Below are 19,134 nucleotides of genomic sequence, written 5' to 3'. Positions count from 1 at the left end.
ACAATATTTTTTTCCTGTATGTGTTATCACCATACTTATTCCTCCTCCTATTTGGAATTAGGTTTGGTCCAACTTGGAATCCCAAGCAGCTATAACTAAACATTAATAATTCCTAAAACATCAGGTCTTGCATCAGTTTACTTACTTTCTAAGATTTCACTTTATATACTAGCTTCTGTAAAATTCCAGCAAGTGTGTTTTACCTGTGAATTGCTCAATAAAATGTATCCACAGGAAAAAAAAAAAAAAAAAAAAAAACTTGGTTCCCCACCATTGTGTAGCTGTATCAAGCACAACAAAGATGGGAGCTCTAGACAATACAATGACCCAATGTTTCAAGGAGTTCAGGAAGGTGTACTAGTAACAGGTAAAAAAATACATGAAAGAACAGCTCTTGGTGATACTTTCACATACATTCATCCTGGCTGCTGCCAGCACAAGAGGAGCTATACTTTTGCTCAATGAATTTCCTCATTCAGACAGGGAGACATCATTCACAACTCTTATCAAAGGCCCTTGAAGCTCTCTCCTGGTCATTTCAGTGACCCTAGGAGGCTATCCTGATGCAGCTACAGTGAAGCTGACTCTAGAAGGAACTCATATGTAAAGATGTGATTCTTTATGCTCCCATTTTCAATTAAAATGTTTAAGAAAGCTAACTCTTCTCCACTTTTTTAATTCTTCAGAGCACGGTGGGCTAGACCAACTCCAAATAAATGTCCTTTCCCTTTTGGAACTGACATAACAATATATTAGTATGCTTGTGTTTTCTTTAAGTTTGGCTGTCCATTTGGATGCCTGAGGAGACGTGCTATGCAAAGAAGAAACTCAGATTTATTTTTCTTCCTTCGCTTTTAGACTTAGACAGAACATGAATCTCTTTGCTGCAGAAATTAATTCCTTCACATAATACAGAGACTTTCAGGACTTCTTTATCAGATTGGGTTGTTGATAAAAGCATGTCAATACCACAGGCCACAGGGCTCCACAACAGTGCACTGTACTCTCATTGTCATTTTCACCTACACATATCATATGATGGGGAGATATGGAGACAGTGACTGAAGTTTTCAGAGGTACCTGGCTTGCTGTCACATCAAAGGCTTAGTAATGCAAGCTGAGGTGAAACTTGTGATAAGCTAACTCAGGAGCCTTAGTCTCTTACCATGGCTTCCTGGGATCTCCATGCAGACAGTTTTCCTTCATTGAAACATTCCTGCCATTTTGCTTACTGTTAATTTAATAATAGCCATATTGACCAGTCATAACTCATTCCCTTGACGTCTGAAGAAAAGTGAAAACATTTAACCTCTCTGCTCTCAAACTTCATTTGCACATAGTGGTTTGTTCTTTGGTAATGAAGTCTCCATATTTCTCCATACAATCTCCATCCCACCTTCAAAGGCAATCAACATCAGAGTGAATCACTAGACACTATATACTACAGAAGAAACTGTGGAGTTAGTCCTGATTTAGTGGTTCCACTACCTGCATATGTTATAGGAATTAAAATATATATATATTGCCATTCAGTCCTGTCAGGTAAGAGTAAAATATTAAAAACTAGTCTTTCCTCCTTCACTGAAGACAAAAATCCTAGAAATCTGACTGAAAACAAACAAACAACAAAACAAAACCAAAACCAAACTAGCAGTCAAAAGACAAATACGTTAAACAAAATTCTGAATTCTGACCCATATTTCCTCTGTGACAAAGCTCAAGAGACTGTTCTAACATCAGCCATTCTTGAGCTTCCAGAGTGTTGAGCATCATGGGACTGTACTGTCTAATCCCATCCCATCAGCTACAGCTGCCTTAACATCTGCATGGAAAGACCATTTTTTATTGATTGGTTTATTTATGCCAGATATGTTATAGCACTTCTGCCAGCTGTAATCTCTCCAGGACAATCATGATTTCTCTTTTATGTCACCAATAACTAATAGGGTAAACAGGTACAATTCAGCAGAGACTCCCACGCAATCCTCTTCCAGGCCACAGTCCAGTCAGGCACACGGTATTGAAGTGATATTTTGACATTGATGGGGAAAGTTATGCAAATACTGCCTTCCAATGAGTAAAAACAGCTCCAGCAGTTAGCTTAAAACACACTACCCCAACACAGCAAAAAATATGGAAATATTTCTGCCCTGTCAGTTGTGCCAACGTTTCACAATCAGCCTTGCGGAAAACTGCCACAACAACAACAGGAAACAAACGCCTGCTGTCTATCTTTTCCTGTATTTTAAGACTTCAGTATATCTGTGATGAAGCAAACTGGTCACTCGGTCCCTCTTGTCACATGTGTCAAACACAAAACATTTCTGAATACATACACAGTTGAATTTATCAGCGCAAGAACTGTGAAGCAATCTAATGTGGGACTTTATCATCAAGAAACAAGTGGTAAGAAGGTGTGATTCAAAATACCATGGAACTGACCCTGATTCTAATTGAAATAGTGCTTTTGGTAGTGTTTAATAATACTGTACAGATCATGTATTCCTCTTTTAGCGTCCTGTACATGAGTGTCCTGTACAGCACTGTTAGCACCTTTGCTTTTCCTTCTTCTGCCTTTTAGCAGTGCTCTGCACAGGAAGATGACCAGGGGTGTGATCCAACAGCCTTGGAGGTGAGCAGTAAACCTACTGAACCCAACATGTCTTCAACTGGAACTTTAATGAACAAACCTTGAACAAACATAGAAATTAAAATTGAATAAAATTCCCTTCCCTTCCCTTCCCTTCCCTTCCCTTCCCTTCCCTTCCCTTCCCTTCCCTTCCCTTCCCTTCCCTTCCCTTCCCTTCCCTTCCCTTCCCTTCCCTTCCCTTCCCTTCCCTTCCCTTCCCTTCCCTTCCCTTCCCTTCCCTTCCCTTCCCTTCCCTTCCCTTCCCTTCCCTTCCCTTCCCTTCCCTTCCCTTCCCTTCCCTTCCCTCCCCTCCCCTCCCCTCCCCTCCCCTCCCCTCCCCTCCCCTCCCCTCCCCTCCCCTCCCCTCCCCTCCCCTCCCCTCCCCTCCCCTCCCCTCCCCTCCCCTCCCCTCCCCTCCCCTCCCCTCCCCTCCCCTCCCCTCCCCTCCCCTCCCCTCCCCTCCCCTCCCCTCCCCTCCCCTCCCCTCCCCTCCCCTCCCCTCCCCTCCCCTCCCCTCCCCTCCCCTCCCCTCCCCTCCCCTCCCCTCCCCTCCCCTCCCCTCCCCTCCCCTCCCCTCCCCTCCCCTCCCCTCCCCTCCCCTCCCCTCCCCTCCCCTCCCTTTTTTCTTTCTTGCTGGGGCACAGGCTGATCTGTGTGCCAAAGGCCTCTTTCTGTGCAGAAGCCCCCAAGATGTTCTGGCTATGAGCTAACAAGCTGACTGCAAAGGAAAGTTTTTTGACTACATTGAAAGGCTATACACATTTTCCGCCATGGTTTGTTTATGATATGAATGATGGCTTAAACATTGTTCTTCATTGAAAATAGTGCAGCTGCCCATAATCTGGCATTGATTTTCAGTGCATATTTTGCAGCCTTTAAATGCATTCTTGGCAAGAAAGTTAGAAATTTTAGCCTATGATATTAAAATCTGCAACTGGACTTGACTGTGGAAACATTTTTCCAGGTCTCCAGTATGCTTCACTTTAGGAAGCCCCATTTTGGTCCTGGGATGCATGGATACATGAGAATGTTGGGTTTGAGACATCAGCGGGTGTAAAGTGCATCACCTCTCCAGCAGCACAATTTTTCTTAAGCCAATAACTACAGGAAGGCCTTTTTCCTGTAGTAGTGTGCATCTTTGGATTTGCTCTCCCAATTTATGAATAAATTATCGCATTCTGTAGTTTAGAAATTCTGGATGATTCATTGTAAACACATGGTAAAATATTTGTAATTCTTAAAATATTTGATCCACAGTTTTATAATTCAGAGCAATCTCTGCATGCTTGTCCCTAATCAATAAAACTAAACCATAAAGGCAAAAAGAAAAGCACTGCTCTGCTGTGAATGATGACTAAGGTTACTCTGAATTCAAGCGTATAGTTTAGACTCCACTGAATTTCAACTATTAAGGTTGTAACTAGCCGACTTCTCTCTTTACTGATATTAACAGTAGCATGGATTTCAGACACACACTGTAAATTGTACCTTATTTAAACAGCATCCTTAATTTATAACTGCAAATAATAAACATCCAAACAAACAACAATAACTTCACCAAATGATACTGTTGACAGAAAAATAAATTTAAAATATATCTGAAAATTGTTGAGCTATAACACTAGCCCATTTTCTTCCTTCAAAAGGCTTCAAATGCCAGGCTGAATCCTAGAAGAATGAGTTTGTTTACACAGAGTCTGGACATAATGAGTTTCAAAGATCTAACAACAGAGAGTCCTGAAAAGTCTCAAAAAGGGTATTGTATTTCTGGTTTGAACACAACACGGGTATGATGTGTCAGTCTTTTCATAAAAGCTCTGTGCATATCTCATTAAAAAGCCACTACACTGTAATACCAAAAAGAGTGTAACTATTAAAACTGGAGTCTTTGCAAGCAATATATGACAGTTAGGATGTAAATAACCATTAGATGCTGGCCCTATTGGTGCAGTGTTATTAGGCTTTTAAAACAGCAAATAAAGTAGCTGCTAAAGGCAGCTTGCCCTGACAGCAGTGGAAGGGGAAGAGGCAAGGTTTACCCATCAGCACATCATTAATTTGTAGGTGGTTGACATTAACTGAAATATTCCTGTTGACCTTAATAAGCATTGCATTTAATACTTAAGAAACAGCCAGTTTTGCCAGAAGTCAAGAACATTGGTTTTCTTTCCTTTCTCTCTCAATCTTTTCAAGGCTCAGCTCTGCAGCAGCTGACAAATACAGAGAAACCCTAAGCTCAGTTTCATTTGTGCAATTCCTGGGTTGAAAGGATTTTCACCAGTAGATAACACTGTCTGGCCATCTCATTCTAGATTTGTCTTGGTGTTGTCTTGTTTGACCTCACAGCCAAAAGTATATGTGGCTTTCCTGAGTCAATGTAAACTTCCAGGGATGCAGAACATCTTTGGATACCTTCTAGCATCAAATCAGAGCAGGGGTGGTCTCAAGTTTGCTGGCCATGAGCAATACCCATGTGTTGATTCACATGCTGGTTTGAACCTGGAGTGGGGTAACTGGTAACTGAGGCAAAGAGCTCAAATGTGGGAAGACCTGGGATCCCTCACTCCACTCCTGCTCCTGCAGAGGCTATAAATGAGCCTCTGAAACCTGGCCCAGGAAGCTTGGCCCCACAGTTGGGTGCTATTGCCAAAGGTAGTGTTTCAACATGCAAAGGATTGAGATTTGTGCTGGGTGGGTGACAACAGTAACACAGGCTTTTCTCCACCACAGACTAACATCAAGAAATGCCTCGCCCTTATTCAGTGATGACCTAAAAAGATCACAGCTTAATTTTGGTTTTTGAAAAATCTGTCACGAGATGGACTGGAAATGTTCAAGATGTTGAATGAGGTCTCAGCTTGGGTTAGTTGCATAATGGGAAAACAAGGATAATTTAGCTTTTACAAAAAAGCTTGTCAAGTTTTGTTTCCTTCTACCAACATTAACCAGGGAGGTTTGGATCTTGCTTGCAAGCAGAGTCTGGGGAGAAAGGAGGATGGAAAGTTCCACTTTTAGCCTTTTTTCTCACCAGGCTAAAGATCAGTAATGGACTCAAACAATTTCTTTCTCTTTGAAACTAACACTATCTCTGCCCAGCAGAATCACAGAATCACAGAATTTCAAGGTTGGAAGAGAACACAAGATCATCGAGTCCAACCTCTGACCTAACACTAACAAATCCTCCACTAAACCAGATCGCTAAGCTCTACATCTAAACGTCTTTGAAAGACCTCCAGGGATGGTGACTCCACCACTTCCCTGGGAAGCCCGTTCCAATGCCTAACAACCCTCTTGGTAAAGAAGTTCTCCCTAACATCCAACCTAAAACTCCTCTGGCACAACTTTAGCCCATTCCCCCTCGTCCTGTCACCAGGCATGTGGGAGAACAGACCAACCCCCACCTCGCTACAGCCTCCTTTAAGGTACCTGTAGAGAGCAATAAGGTCACCCCTGAGCCTCTTTTTCTCCAGGCTGAACAAGCCCAGCTCCCTCAGCCGCTCCTCATAGGACCTGTTCTCCAGACCCCTCATCAGCTTCATTGCCCTTCTCTGGACTCATTCGAGCACCTTGATGTCCTTCTTGTAGCGAGGGGCCCAAAACTGAACACAGTACTCGAGATGCGGCCTCACCAGAGCCGAGTACAGGGGGATACTTGCATTAGTATTGTACAGCAGATGTACAATACTAATGCAAGTATCAAGAAGTATCAAGATAACAACCCTAGTGCATTCTGTATATTCTGTGAGCATTATGGATGCTTTCCTATAAATACCAGAGAGACAGTTGAATTCTTAACTGACTGAGTGCATTGGTTTTAATTTACTCCCTCCTACTTCACTCCATTCATCTCCTGCTCCCATTGCTCTCTAAAGTCTGACAACTTCTGTTTTATCTCTGTACTTTTTGTCTTTACTTTTTATACGTAATTGGATTACTGATTGTTTTGTACTGGATTGTTTTGTTTTGTTTTTTGTTTGCTTGTTTTTGAGTATTTGAATATTTTTCCATTTTTCCTGTTCTCTTTTCTCATTCTGTTACAATTTACTAAATTTCATTTTGTTCTCATAGTTCTTGCAGCATTTGGTTTCCTAGTTTCCTTGATAGTTTTCTTTGCATCTCTGTTTCTTCTTTTACCCCCAATCATTCAGATCTCCACTTTTCTCCAAAGTCTGATTCTTCATTCTGAGTTTTATTCTAATCTTTTCTCCTTTATCACTGCCATATCACAGTGTGAGCAAGAGTTTCCAAGCAACTCTCAGAAGTCATAAAGAGGTACCGTTCATTCAGAATTACATCACATCTGCCTTTGAACTTCCAAAGAGTGCCACCTCCTTTAATAACAAGGAAAAAAGGAAAAAAAAAAAAAACGGGGGGGGGGGGGGGGGAGGGTATGAAAAAAGGATGAAAGTTTATTTTGAATGGAAAGTATACTATTTTAACTGCACCAGATTTCTTGGAAAGTACAACCGGCTAATATCTGTGAAATGCTTCCAGCATTAAGAAAGCATGCCAAAATTGAAAAGCGCAAGCTGAACATGAGCAGATTTGGAGCTGCCCAGTAATGATTAAGAATGCTGAATGCTGACCTGCTCACTTGAATAGTTACTGGCAGACACATTGATTTTGTTTATTAATAGGGAAAAAACAACCAGGACAGAAAAAAATAGGAACAGAAAAATTACTTCTCTCTTGACAATGGAAGATTGTTTAGAGCCAATAGCAGGACAAGAAAAAGCCTAGGTAACAAGGTAGAATAGCAGTTCTAAAAGAAGCACATTTTGAAGAGAATTATTCTGGAAACCAGACTGAGACAAAGGCACCCTTTGGTTATCTAAAGAAGTCAAGCCTAGACTGCCAGCCTGGATCTTGTTGGGACCCTACTGTGATTAAAAAGAGATAAAACATTAATAAAGTGTGGAGACCATTGCTAGATCTAAGCACTTGTGTCTGCAGGACTATTTGCAGTGACCTAGATTTTTGTTTGAGCTGATTTAGGAGCAAAATTTCAAAGCTTTGGTTGAATTATTTATCTGAATATTTTAAATATCCCAACGTTTCCTACATAAGTTTTAGCATATATTTTAAGCTTTCTTATTAGTTTAGAGTGATCAGTGTCTTTCCCACATGAAATTTCCCTCAAGCATTCAAATTCAGGCAAAGAATTTCTGTCTTCATGCCAATAACCCTTCTCAATGGACAGAGCAAGAAGACAAGAACAAAAAGAAATCAGCCCTATCTGCCCTTGGGGGAAAATGAAAAAGAAGAAAAATTAAAAAATAAAAAAACACTCTTACAAAATTACTGTTAAAGAATAGTTAACAGAGCACAGAAAAGCCATGTGAGCATACTCTAGCCAGATATGCATATTTTTCAGATTTTTAATGCCTTCTCTGATGATCCTTAAAAATCTCAGTTCTCCATTAGCATCCAGCCTTTGAGTCAGCAATCAAGAGGGAATAATTCAGAGCTGACATCACAGGCAACTTCACAGTTTAATGTCAGCAGATGACAGGGAAAGGAGAGACTTGCATCAGGTTTTCATCAAACTGTGTTTAGAACTTATCATGGGTTTCTAAACATAGGTCTGACCAGTCCCACATTTGGCACCAAGTCCAGCCTTTCACAGCCTGCACTGGAAGAGATTTCTGTGACTTGATTTCTTCTTTGTCAGATGCCGTAACCGTTTTTAGGTGGCTAATGAATATTTTAATCTTATCTTCTAATCTCCAAGTACATTACATGCCAAAGAATAATAAGATAGGGGAAAGTATGTTGCAAAATAGATTATTTCATTGAAAATCAGAATTTCTTGCCAAATTTCAATGTAGTTAATGTTCTGAAATATGCCAAAAATATCAGACAAACAGGCGTCAGCTATTTCCTTTTCTCCCTCTAACTGACCACTGAGGCCACTAAACTAGCATGCATAAGCATACACTTTGCACATGTTAACTGAAGTATTTGTCAACAAATTACATTCCTTTCTCCATTAGCTGGTCTTTGGTCAACCATCTTGACTTATTATACAAGATATCAGTATCAGATAAGTGGTTTGCTTTTGCACCTACATCCATGCCAAATTGAAATGGGTAAATAAGATTCACAACAGAAGAGGTTTTGTTTTGTTTTAAGATCTGGTATATGGATTTTAGTTCACTCCATCACAAGTTTAAAAAAAAAAAAAAAACACTTGGTTCCATAATAATTCTGAATGCTTTAAGTTTTTGGATCTTTTCTCATCTGCAGATTATGAACACTAATTCATAAAACAAGAGTTTTCATATGCAGTTCCTGCTAACTAATATACAGTCATATATGTCACTGATGGCAGCTGAAGTTTCATCTGCATTCCAAAGAATGAAGTGTAGCCTCTGTCCATTGAAATTTCATGACAGTAACAACATCTAGCTACTCAAAAACTCAGATCCAGAACAAAGGTTTGAAGCATGTATGCAACTGCTTTTTCTTCCACAGTACAAAGAACTTTTTTTTTTTTTTTCCAGAGCAGAGAGCATAATCCTACCTTCTATTTTAAGCATGCAGTTTATTATCCCACTTTTTCACTTAGTTTTTTCTATAACGTCACTTAATCCATTTCACTGAAAAGAGGATTTAGCAAGTGTAGCACATATCAGATTTCCTGATAGACACACTGTTGTGTTTTTTTTTTCTTGTATTAGTGAATGCAAAGCTATTTCTTTTTGAAGCTGTTCATAAGTGGGAGCTGAATGAAGAAGAGATTTCCTTTTCTCCAACTACTGCATGGAGCCCTGTGTCTACAAGTGTGTTGGAGAAAGATCAGAAGAATATTCATGTGGTGTCATGCAAATGTACAAAATTTCTAATTGATTAATCATATATTATGCAAACCTGTCAAGCATCATGTTTAAATGTATATCAGAGTTTCAAAAATGATGAATTATTATTAATCCTTCTGAAATTTGCAAAGCAGGTAAAATATGACTGAATTAATCGTCATGATGATTAAGTAAAGACAGGCAGTGTTACACTTTGAAAGACAAAAACTATTTCTTTCTACAAGGACTCATCTGCATCTTCAGTAATAAAATTTCTAATATGGATTGTTAAGAGGCATCAACAATCTAGAAACTGCAGTATTCCAGAAGGAGTTCTGTGTATTGTCATCTTTTGAAAAAGTGAGGGGGGGGGGGGAAACAGTTTTTGTGACTACAGGAACAGGACTATACGTGTGTCTTTCTTTCTCATACACACAAACATCAGAATTCTGGAGGACAAGGTTGACCTAAGTGGTTTTTCCAACACGAGGCCAGAACTCTGAGAGTTTGGCTGACAAGTCAAGCCTCCCACCTCCACAACTTAACTGTGAAAGCACAGTTTAGACTATCCTAAACAAAGTTCTAGGGCTCAGAAACTTCTGTATTGGTCACAACTTCTTTGTAACAGTCCCTCCAAATATTGTGTTTTTTTTGTTTGTTTGTTTTGTTTTTTAATGCAAAATATTGTTTCGCACATACCTGCATTTTTTTTTCATTCATTATACATGGTTTTCTTGATTCTTAGAATAGCTGTACTCCAGTTTCATTACCTGGTATTTCACTGTTCAGTTATGTACTCCAAGACACATGAATCCCCCTCATCTTTGGCCTCACGGTGCTACCTCCGCACATGTGGAAGTAGGAAATGAAAACAGCAGTCTCCAGAGAAGTCTTGCCAACCTGACTGCCTCCTGCAGAGGACAAGCCTGTAACTATAAGAAAGTTTCAGCAGTCAGGTTATTGAAGTAGAGGGAGGAGGCAGGAAGGTGGAAGCCATTATTTTTTCTCTCCTTGAAAATGCCCTATGACCCTGGGAAGCTATCTAAGCTACAAATCTAAAGGTCGTAAATTCTCAGCCACACTTCCTAGTGAATCCTGTACTTCTGAGCATTTCAGAATCATCACATAACAGTGGCACGTCTGACAGCTTTGGTAGGAGAAAACAGTCTTTGCACAAAATCACTTCAGAGGCAGTGAGTGAGGCTAGAACCAAAGTCTGTACAACACCACAGCAAAGCCTCTCCTGTTTTGTCACAGTTGGGAAACATCTGTAATTACAGATAGAGTGAAAGCAGTTTCACAGCTCTCTAACTCCAGGCTGGTCAGCCATCCCAATGCTGAGACTCCTACCAAAGATATTCACAAGGCTGAAAGCCCTGGGATTTGTACTACATACCTTAAAAATTCAAAATGGGGGAACTCTGGGGGAAATTAGTTGGCAAGAAGTGAAAGTCCTTCTTTAGGACCTCCACAGGTCAGTGCGCAGGTGTCTGTGTCCCAGTACAGTTCAGGATCTGTGTTTCAGAAATTTTTGAGGCTTCCTTCCTCCCACAGCCCTGCTTCCAGGAACACTCTGCGAGGAACTGCTCTGAAACAGCTCAAGTGCAACATGCATTTCAGGAGGTCTAATGTAGCTTCCTCTGCTCTTGTAGTCAGTGCATAAAAAGGGATTTCTGATGATACAAATAGATCTACCGAATGCAAATTATGACGGCTGCAATTTTCTGTATCACAAGGTTGCACATCCATCCAGTTCCCCAGGCAATTCAAACAGGGGTGCCTTCTCACCACACTTCTAGTTTTGAAGAATCATTTAAGAGAATAGTTGTTGGGTTGCAGGTGTTGGGCAACTCTTCTATATGGCAGTCCACAGGGAAAGCATATCCAGCTTTAACTCTAGTCAGCACAACAGCTGAGCTGGAAGAAGCCACGCTCCTGCAGATGGGCAGGGGAAAAAAAAAAAAAGGCCAAAAGCAATTTTTTTTTTTTTTTTTGGGGGGGGGGGGGGGAGTAACAGTTTGCTTGTGGAGTATCTGATTAATGACTTCAAATCTGTCAGAGCAGACAAAGTACAAACTTAAATTAAATGAATTAAATGTAGTTCACAGCTCAATATCATTAGTAGTAGATATTGAAGAGAGCCTTGATCTGAAATTCAGGGACTCTTTTTGCAACACATCACCATATCACCTGTTTATAATTTGAAGCATAACAACCTGATGACATTTTGATGTCTCTGTAGTTATTTGGGGGACTTTTTATAACTTGCAGGAATAGTGCCTAAGTTTCTTTCTCTATAACACAGAAAGATATTCTGTTATGATGTATTCTCGAGTCTTTGTTTCAGCAAAGGATTTAACATTGCTTTGAAATAAACTTTTGCCTGTAAACTTGCACATTAGCTCACATTTAAGAATCAAAGTGAATTTAAGATGACTTTTCAGATAACTTCAGATGATACAAACTGCCTGGAAAAATTTCCACAACTTTTTAAGGAAAAAAATAGGAAGAAGCCCACATTGGTTTAGAGCTTAGAGATTATAGAACACAGTTTCAAGTTTTAGCATGCAGAATATTCATTATCAAATTACAACCCCTGTAAAGCATACTTTGCAAGAGCCATGGTAGACTGGCAATTTAATCAGATGGAGACAAAGTGTAGAGCTAAAACCAATAAGTAAATCTGTATGACAAACTGTGGGCTACACAAAGACTTTCAGTTCTTAAACAGTTTCTTTGTTTTAACTCTAGGTTTACTAACTTAGTTGTGGCTTCCAAATAAATCAAAGCTACTTTAATTATCCTCATTAACTTTACCCTCTAACATAAAAAAATGCATGGCTTCAGAAGATGGTGATATAATGAGGGTAGAGTGTGATGGACATTACCACTTTGCTTCCAGGAACCTTGTAGGAACAAATGTAAGTTTATACTCATTTTTTGCACTGTTGGATCTTATTCCACTTCCTCTGTGGTCACCTTGCTCTGGGTCTATAACAACAATCAAAGATAATGGCAGACTACAAACAATTCATCTTCAGATTTACTGGGTAAAAAAAAAAATGGAGACCAATAACACACACCATAAAAACAATCGGGGGGGGTGAGGGGGGAGGAGGAGGAGGAGCGGTGGCAACTAACCCTATCCCTGTGTTTTCTTCTCATTATAACAGATAACCATTTTGTTTAAGAATAATCCCCTATTTTAGCATATTTGAACAACAAACTAACTAACTAACTAACTAAATAAGTCAACTGACATTACTGGGAAATGCTTAATGAAGGTTCTTCAGAGTCCCTTCACATATCTTGTTAATAAAAAGTGCAGTGTTTACAGCTTTTAGCCACAATAGCCAAGAAATGCCAATTACCAATAATGCCTCATTCAGGGAGCATACACAACTGAAATATTAGGCACAGGTAATGACTACGGTGCCTCGTGTTAGGGTGGAAGCTTCCCATATGACAGATGTACAAAGGGGGTAATACTCGTTTCTTCTTATGGCTTTTTGCCTGGGCACAGCTCTATGTTATGAGGATCTGAGCAGACAGAGGCTTACAAAAGTCATTACTGCTACTGAGCCAGAGGACAGGGCAAAAGAGTGCATTGTCATGTAATAGCTGTTTATAAGTCCTTACCCTCACTATGCAAAATGGAACCTCAAGCAATTTCTTTTTCCTTTTAATTTTAAGATTAAAAAAAAAAATCTTCTTCTTCTTCTTCTTCTTCTTCTTCTTCTTCTTCTTCTTCTTCTTCTTCTTCTTCTTCTTCTTCTTCTTCTCCTCCTCCTCCTCCTCCTCCTCCTCCTTCTTCTTCTTCTTCTTCTTCTTCTTCTTCTTCTTCTTCTTCTTCTTCTCCAACTCAACCTTTGTTAGCATGCCAATATTTTCCGATCTATTTTTCCATGCACATTTACTTTATATAAAATATAAATACAGTGTACAAAACTGTCTGTTAGTAAATGCTAAATGGAAAACAAGTCAATTTTTTCCTATATCTTACTCTGACCTGACAATGCAATTAACTGAGAACTCTTTTCAAAACTGAATTTTCCATGTGTTTCAACACAAGTTGTTGTAATACAATTTTATTCATAGACTAGGAAACAGACTCTAGCAGTCATGAAAACACAAGACAACTAACACTTTTAGTATGGTCAGTTTGAGGTGGCGCTGAGGATTTTGCACTGCTTAACCTCTTTGATCTGGAGGCATCTTAGGATTTCCAAGTGTTTTTCTGGTTGCTCATTTTTTGTTTTGTTTTGGTTTTGTTTTGATTTGAATCATAGAATCATAGAATGGCTTGGTTTGAAAAGGACCTTAAAGATCATCTAGTTTCAACCCCCTTGCTCTGGGCAGGGTTGCCAACCACTACAGCAGGCTGCCCAGAGTCACATCCAGCCTGGCCTTGAATGCCTCCAAGGATGGAGCATCCACATCCTCTCTGGACAACCTGTTCCAGTGCCTCACCACCCTCTGAGTGAAAAACTTTCTCCTAATTTCTAACCTAAATCTCTTAAGACTAAATGTCTTAGTTCAAAGACATTTATCCTATCACTATCCTTATCCGATCACTAGGTTTGGTTTGGTTGTTTTTTGTTTGGTTGTTTGCTTGTTTTTCCCCAAGATAGTGGAAATGTGCTACAGATAGCTTCAGTTTTGGTAGCTGTACAATACTACAAAAGAGGACCTATAATCTTATATGAGCTATTGGAAGGAACAAAGTAACATGCCTCATAGGTCTGATTGCCTGTAGTCTGTAGTCTGTAGGTAGTGCCTGTAGTCTGGTGCTGGAATGATTTTGAAGAGCTCAGGGGTTTTTGTATGGTGTAGATGTGGGCTATTGTTTAAAATGCTACCAGAGTATCATCTTGGTGAGATCAGATGGAGTCTGAGATGTTTTGTGTGTCAAGAGTGGTACAAAGAGACTGGATTGCAGAGAGAAGCTACCCCACTGCCTACAAGCATTAATTAAAAAAAAAAAAAAAAAAAAAAAAAAGTATAACCAAACATTTTACTCTAGTTTTCCATGGGTTTCTGATCTCAATTGATTCACCAGTAATTAGAGATGAAAAATGTCAAGATAAGCTAAACAAAAGCAAAATACTATCTGTGCCATTCTTCTTGGACTTGCAATCTAAATTCACAGACTAAGTTGAAAATCACCTAAATAAACACATCTGTTAAACTAACATTTTCCAGTGATAGCAGTCTTAATGTTGTGAAATGTGTTTGATGTGTTCATGTTACAAAGACCAGTTTCCAAAATGTTACTTTCCAACTCTTTTTTTAAGTTGTAAACTGACCTTTTTCCTGTTGGCTCTGTGGTGGCCAAGTTATATTTCATTTAATACTGGCTAAAGCTGGAAGTAAAATGTTAAAATACTCTAGTGGTTTTACATGTACATTGGAAAGAAAATACTGTGAGGGTTGCATGCTCTTCATTATAGCCCAATTTGGAGAGTAGAACCAAAAAGTTTAGCTCTGTTAAATGTCTTCTAAAGTCACACATTGAAATAGATTACTTTGTTCAATAGCTAGGTGGGAAAGATCATAATTTAAAACAAAACAAACCAAAACATGCCATTGGCTTTTTTGAGCTTATAGAGAAAGAAGGTAATCAATTATATGAGGCGATAATACAGACTTAGGGCCAGAGTTAGCACTGACACATAATGCAAAGACACATCTGCAAGTGTTTGTGCCTGTGTCTTTGTAGAGAAATCAAAATGTCTAAACATGCTTGCTTTGAAATAAGTGGGGGAGGGGGGAGGGAAAAAGTCCTGTTTCCCTTCAGGGTGTAACATCAGGTTCCTCATGAGAATGACAGAAGCACAACCTGTATGGTGATAAGCAAAGATTAGCTGGACAAAGGGTGATCAGAGGAGGGAGATGCTACTTGAAATTAAAAAGCTACTTCTGCAGTGGCTTTTCCTGTATCTTTTCTGGGTAGTCACATGGATAGCTACCTAGCCACAAAGAGCCCATGTGCACCATTTTAATCTTTACTCCTAGATTTGGTCCCCAGTTTCTTAGTACAGAACTAAATTGAGACCTCGGGAAAATGACTGAGAGGGCAGCCTTTTTTTGTTGTTGTTTATTTTTTTTTAACTTCTCCCAGTCTTGGAGAGATGGGGCTGGCAAAAGGTCAACACTCCTTTATAAGTGGATAGTAGAAGAAAGAGAGTCTTTCATTTCAAGCAGAACAGAACAGAACAGAACAGAATAGAAGAATTCAGTTGGAAGGGACCTACAAAAATCATCAAATCCAACTGCCTGACCACTTCAGGGCTTCAGAATCTGTGTCAACTTACTTGCATTACTTATGTGAACCAAGAGTTTTTTATTATTAGAAATCCCATGTCCAAGAATTATCCCACTTAATTTCCTTTTAATCAGAAATCAGATTTGATGTACTATTGGCTTCTTTGCTAAAGAATCAGCAATTGCTCCTTAAATACTATTCATATACAGTCACGACAGCTTATTTTTACCCGTAGACTCTCAAAATTTGATGAGGCTGAAAGGTTTATATTTACCAGGCTGCCATCAGACATTGAAGTTTATTAAGTCAAAAATAGCAGATATAATTAGTGATACGCTGTCATTAAATACCTAGAATGATCTCATAAACTCTCAAGTCCAGTCATATTAAGCACTTTAATAAAATAGTCTCATTAGAACACAGAGGACAGACAATAGCCTGACATTAAAGCACTTTAATCCTGTTGCAGTACAGAAACTGCAGCATTTAAGTTTAAAGTCATCTGCTCTTACAAGGCTTGATAAAATGTGTATGTAAGTAAATAAACCAGAGAGCATTGTTAATACTGATTATACAGAACATTCAGCGGAATTTTCCATGCCAAATGCTAAAATGAAGATATATTCATGTATTCATGGAACACATGGGAAACATGGACTTGTCCACAATTAAGTGAATTCAGCAAGCAAATTGCAGTCAGAAGTGACACTGGAATGATGCCAGAAAGTGACACTGACTGTTTGGGGGTTAAAGTCTTCCAAGATTAATCAAGATGTCAGATCAGCACAAAATTTAAATTGAAAGCTGCTTTTCATCTCTCACCCACATCCCCTGCAAATAATGTCCTAATAAATGTGGGAGACACACCTCAGTTCTGGCAGCACTAACAATAATGTGTAACTTCTCTTGACAAAGAGGCAGGACAGGTCCTGGGGGGCAAGTGTCACTGCTTCAACTGCCTTTCAGGCCTCCCAGCTGAGATGTTAAGGACAATGGAGATGTTATGGACAATGGAGATGTTAAGCAATTGAGACGGGAAGCAGGGACACAAGGATAGCAGAAAATATAAGAGTTGTAAGTCTTTGTCAGAAAGCAAGTGAGAGATAAGTTTATAAGTCAGGAATGGGTAGGACAACAAATGTGCAAGGACTGAGACCAAAACAACAAGAACACAGGAAATAGTAAAGAAGGTAAAAATATCAGATGAGGCAAAAGCTGGCCACAGAAAAAAGGAAGAGGGCATGAGTCACAGACTAGTTCTCTGACATCAAAAAGTAGATAGGAGGAAAAAAGATAGACACCCAAATGGTGAGAAAACTATTCCAAAACCAATGAAATTAAAGAAGATGCATTTTAGATCAGTAATTTGGAGGTCATTAAATTTGTTAAGAAAACATTTAATTGAAATTTACAAGTCAAATTCTTTCACTGCAAATATGCAGGGATGTTGGCAAGCTGATTTTACCAGTTTTGCTAGATTACATGATTTGCACTTGGTACAGGAAGGGGAGTCAATAGCAAAAAATTTCCTTAAAGTCAAAACTTTCTATTTCAACTTTCATGTGTGTTTCTATGTGTGGTGTTTTTTGTTTGTTCGTTTTGTTTTTCATTTTAAAATGAAAATAACTTTTAAAATCGTCCTTCAGATTTGGTTATTTGATCAGGACATATTCATTAACATTCCAGTTCCCTTAAAAACTGGAGGACGTTTATTTTGGATATTACTTGACAGGATTTTACCAGCTGTAAACTAGTTCAAAATTTCTCCTGTCCTTGCACTCAGAGAGTAACAGAAACCTGTATAAGATAACTTTTCTTTCTTCTTTTAACTGCCAGTGAACCAAAAGGAGGGAAAAAAATCAATCATTCATTGAGTACTAATTCAGAACATTTTGAGCCTGACGTCTCATAAACCCTTTTGAGCTCCTGTTTAGATTCTGATTGCATTTGATCTGCTCTGGAGAAAGCCCACAGATCATAAACTCTTTCTGACAAGGACTCTCATGTATTTACTGCTGGTTGGAGTTGCCTTAGGGCAGTATCACATGGTATGGGAGGCCTGAAAGATTGCTGAAGCTCCCGTTCCCAGCATTGTCCATGTTTTGTTACATAACTTAACAAAAAACAAATTCATTTTTTGTTGTTTTTGAATATTTTGTTTTGTTCAGAAAACTGAAAAACACTCTTAAATGATTGCTTTTTGAAAACGTTTCAGCTACATATAACGACATATTATGAATGTCCTACTTCAAGATTCATATTTATTATGTTTTTTTCTTGATGATTAAAGAAATTATCAACAACTTCATACCATTGCTGGCTGTTTCCAACCTTGTGCTCCAGGAATACAACCATGCTCTACTGAACTGGGAGCCTAAGGTTCAAAGCCAGAAGCAAGAACTGTGAGAACTATTTTAAGAGCTCTCCTCTTGGTACAGTAATGTAAGAGGTTTGTCAAGACTCGATTCACAGTTTGACTGAATGACTTGATAGACTGCAGTACTGAAGTATGCAAACAGAAAGATAACAACTCCATGAGAAGAGAATGAAGTATTTCCCCATTTATTGGAAGCTATCCTGTTTAGATTGGTCTAAAGGGTCTGTGAACTTTGCTACAAAGCCTATTAATGAAATAATTTTTAGCACTGTGGTTAGCTGTAAGCAGCAATCTGTTGTGGGAGAATAAAAGAATAAAACATAAACTATTGCATTATATTTTTATAAATTAAAAAAAAATAAATCAGCCATATCTTTTATCACATGTTAAAGTTCTGTTAAAGATTCTGTTAAAGTTAATACATGTATACAGATTACACCAGTGCAGATTAATCCTTTTGTATCTGCTTTTACAAGCGAAAGGGCTTGTGTGTGTGTGTGTGTGTGACCGTCTATCTTCTCTGTTGACAATTTTTCTTCTAGAAATGCTGAAGTTGAGAATGATCATACTGAGAACCATATGTTGAAAATAGGTGCTTTGTTAGAGGAAAAATGGGAATGCTCATTCAGACACAATAGGCTATTATTTAGTGTTCATAAATTAGTGAATGCATTTCTTAGAAAGCTGTAGTTGCTGAAAGGCATGGTAGCAATGTAGGTGGTCTTCCATGTTTAGTAGTTATCAACAAGTTCTAGCAAAGAAAGTACTGTGAAGAAAAAAAGATGTTAGAAAATAGATTTGGTGACTAAAATGATGTTTTATAGATAAAAGCTTGCAAACAGTTTAATTCATACTGCAGTGAAAAGCTCCATGTCTTGGGAAATTCAGAAAGAAAAAGGATACTTGAGACCAGATACTGACATACTTTTCCAGGCTAGTCAGACTTCCAAATGTGCATATATGCATATATATATACAGCATTTGACAAGAAGGAAATGCTGCAACATTTTCTGTTGAATGTTTTTTTGTCACATTTAACAATATCCGTCTGTGATTTCACACAGGA

The 19,134-nt window shown here is 38.8% G+C and overlaps 1 long non-coding RNA gene across 1 annotated transcript; it reads right to left on the bottom strand.

Moving 5' to 3' along the window:
* Window positions 1-2,462: 2,462 nt before the first annotated feature.
* Window positions 2,463-10,431, bottom strand: LOC311430710. The gene is made up of 2 exons (XR_014688963.1): window positions 10,197-10,431; window positions 2,463-2,690 (listed from the first exon to the last, which is right to left on the bottom strand). It is a non-coding gene; the product is annotated as an uncharacterized lncRNA (long non-coding RNA).
* Window positions 10,432-19,134: the final 8,703 nt, after the last annotated feature.

The sequence above is a fragment of the Aythya ferina genome, assembly GCF_964211825.1.
Source record: "Aythya ferina genome assembly, chromosome: 2".
NCBI lineage: Eukaryota > Metazoa > Chordata > Aves > Anseriformes > Anatidae > Aythya > Aythya ferina.
Note: the sequence above shows the minus strand (reverse complement) of the source record. Positions and strands in the feature narration are given on the sequence as shown.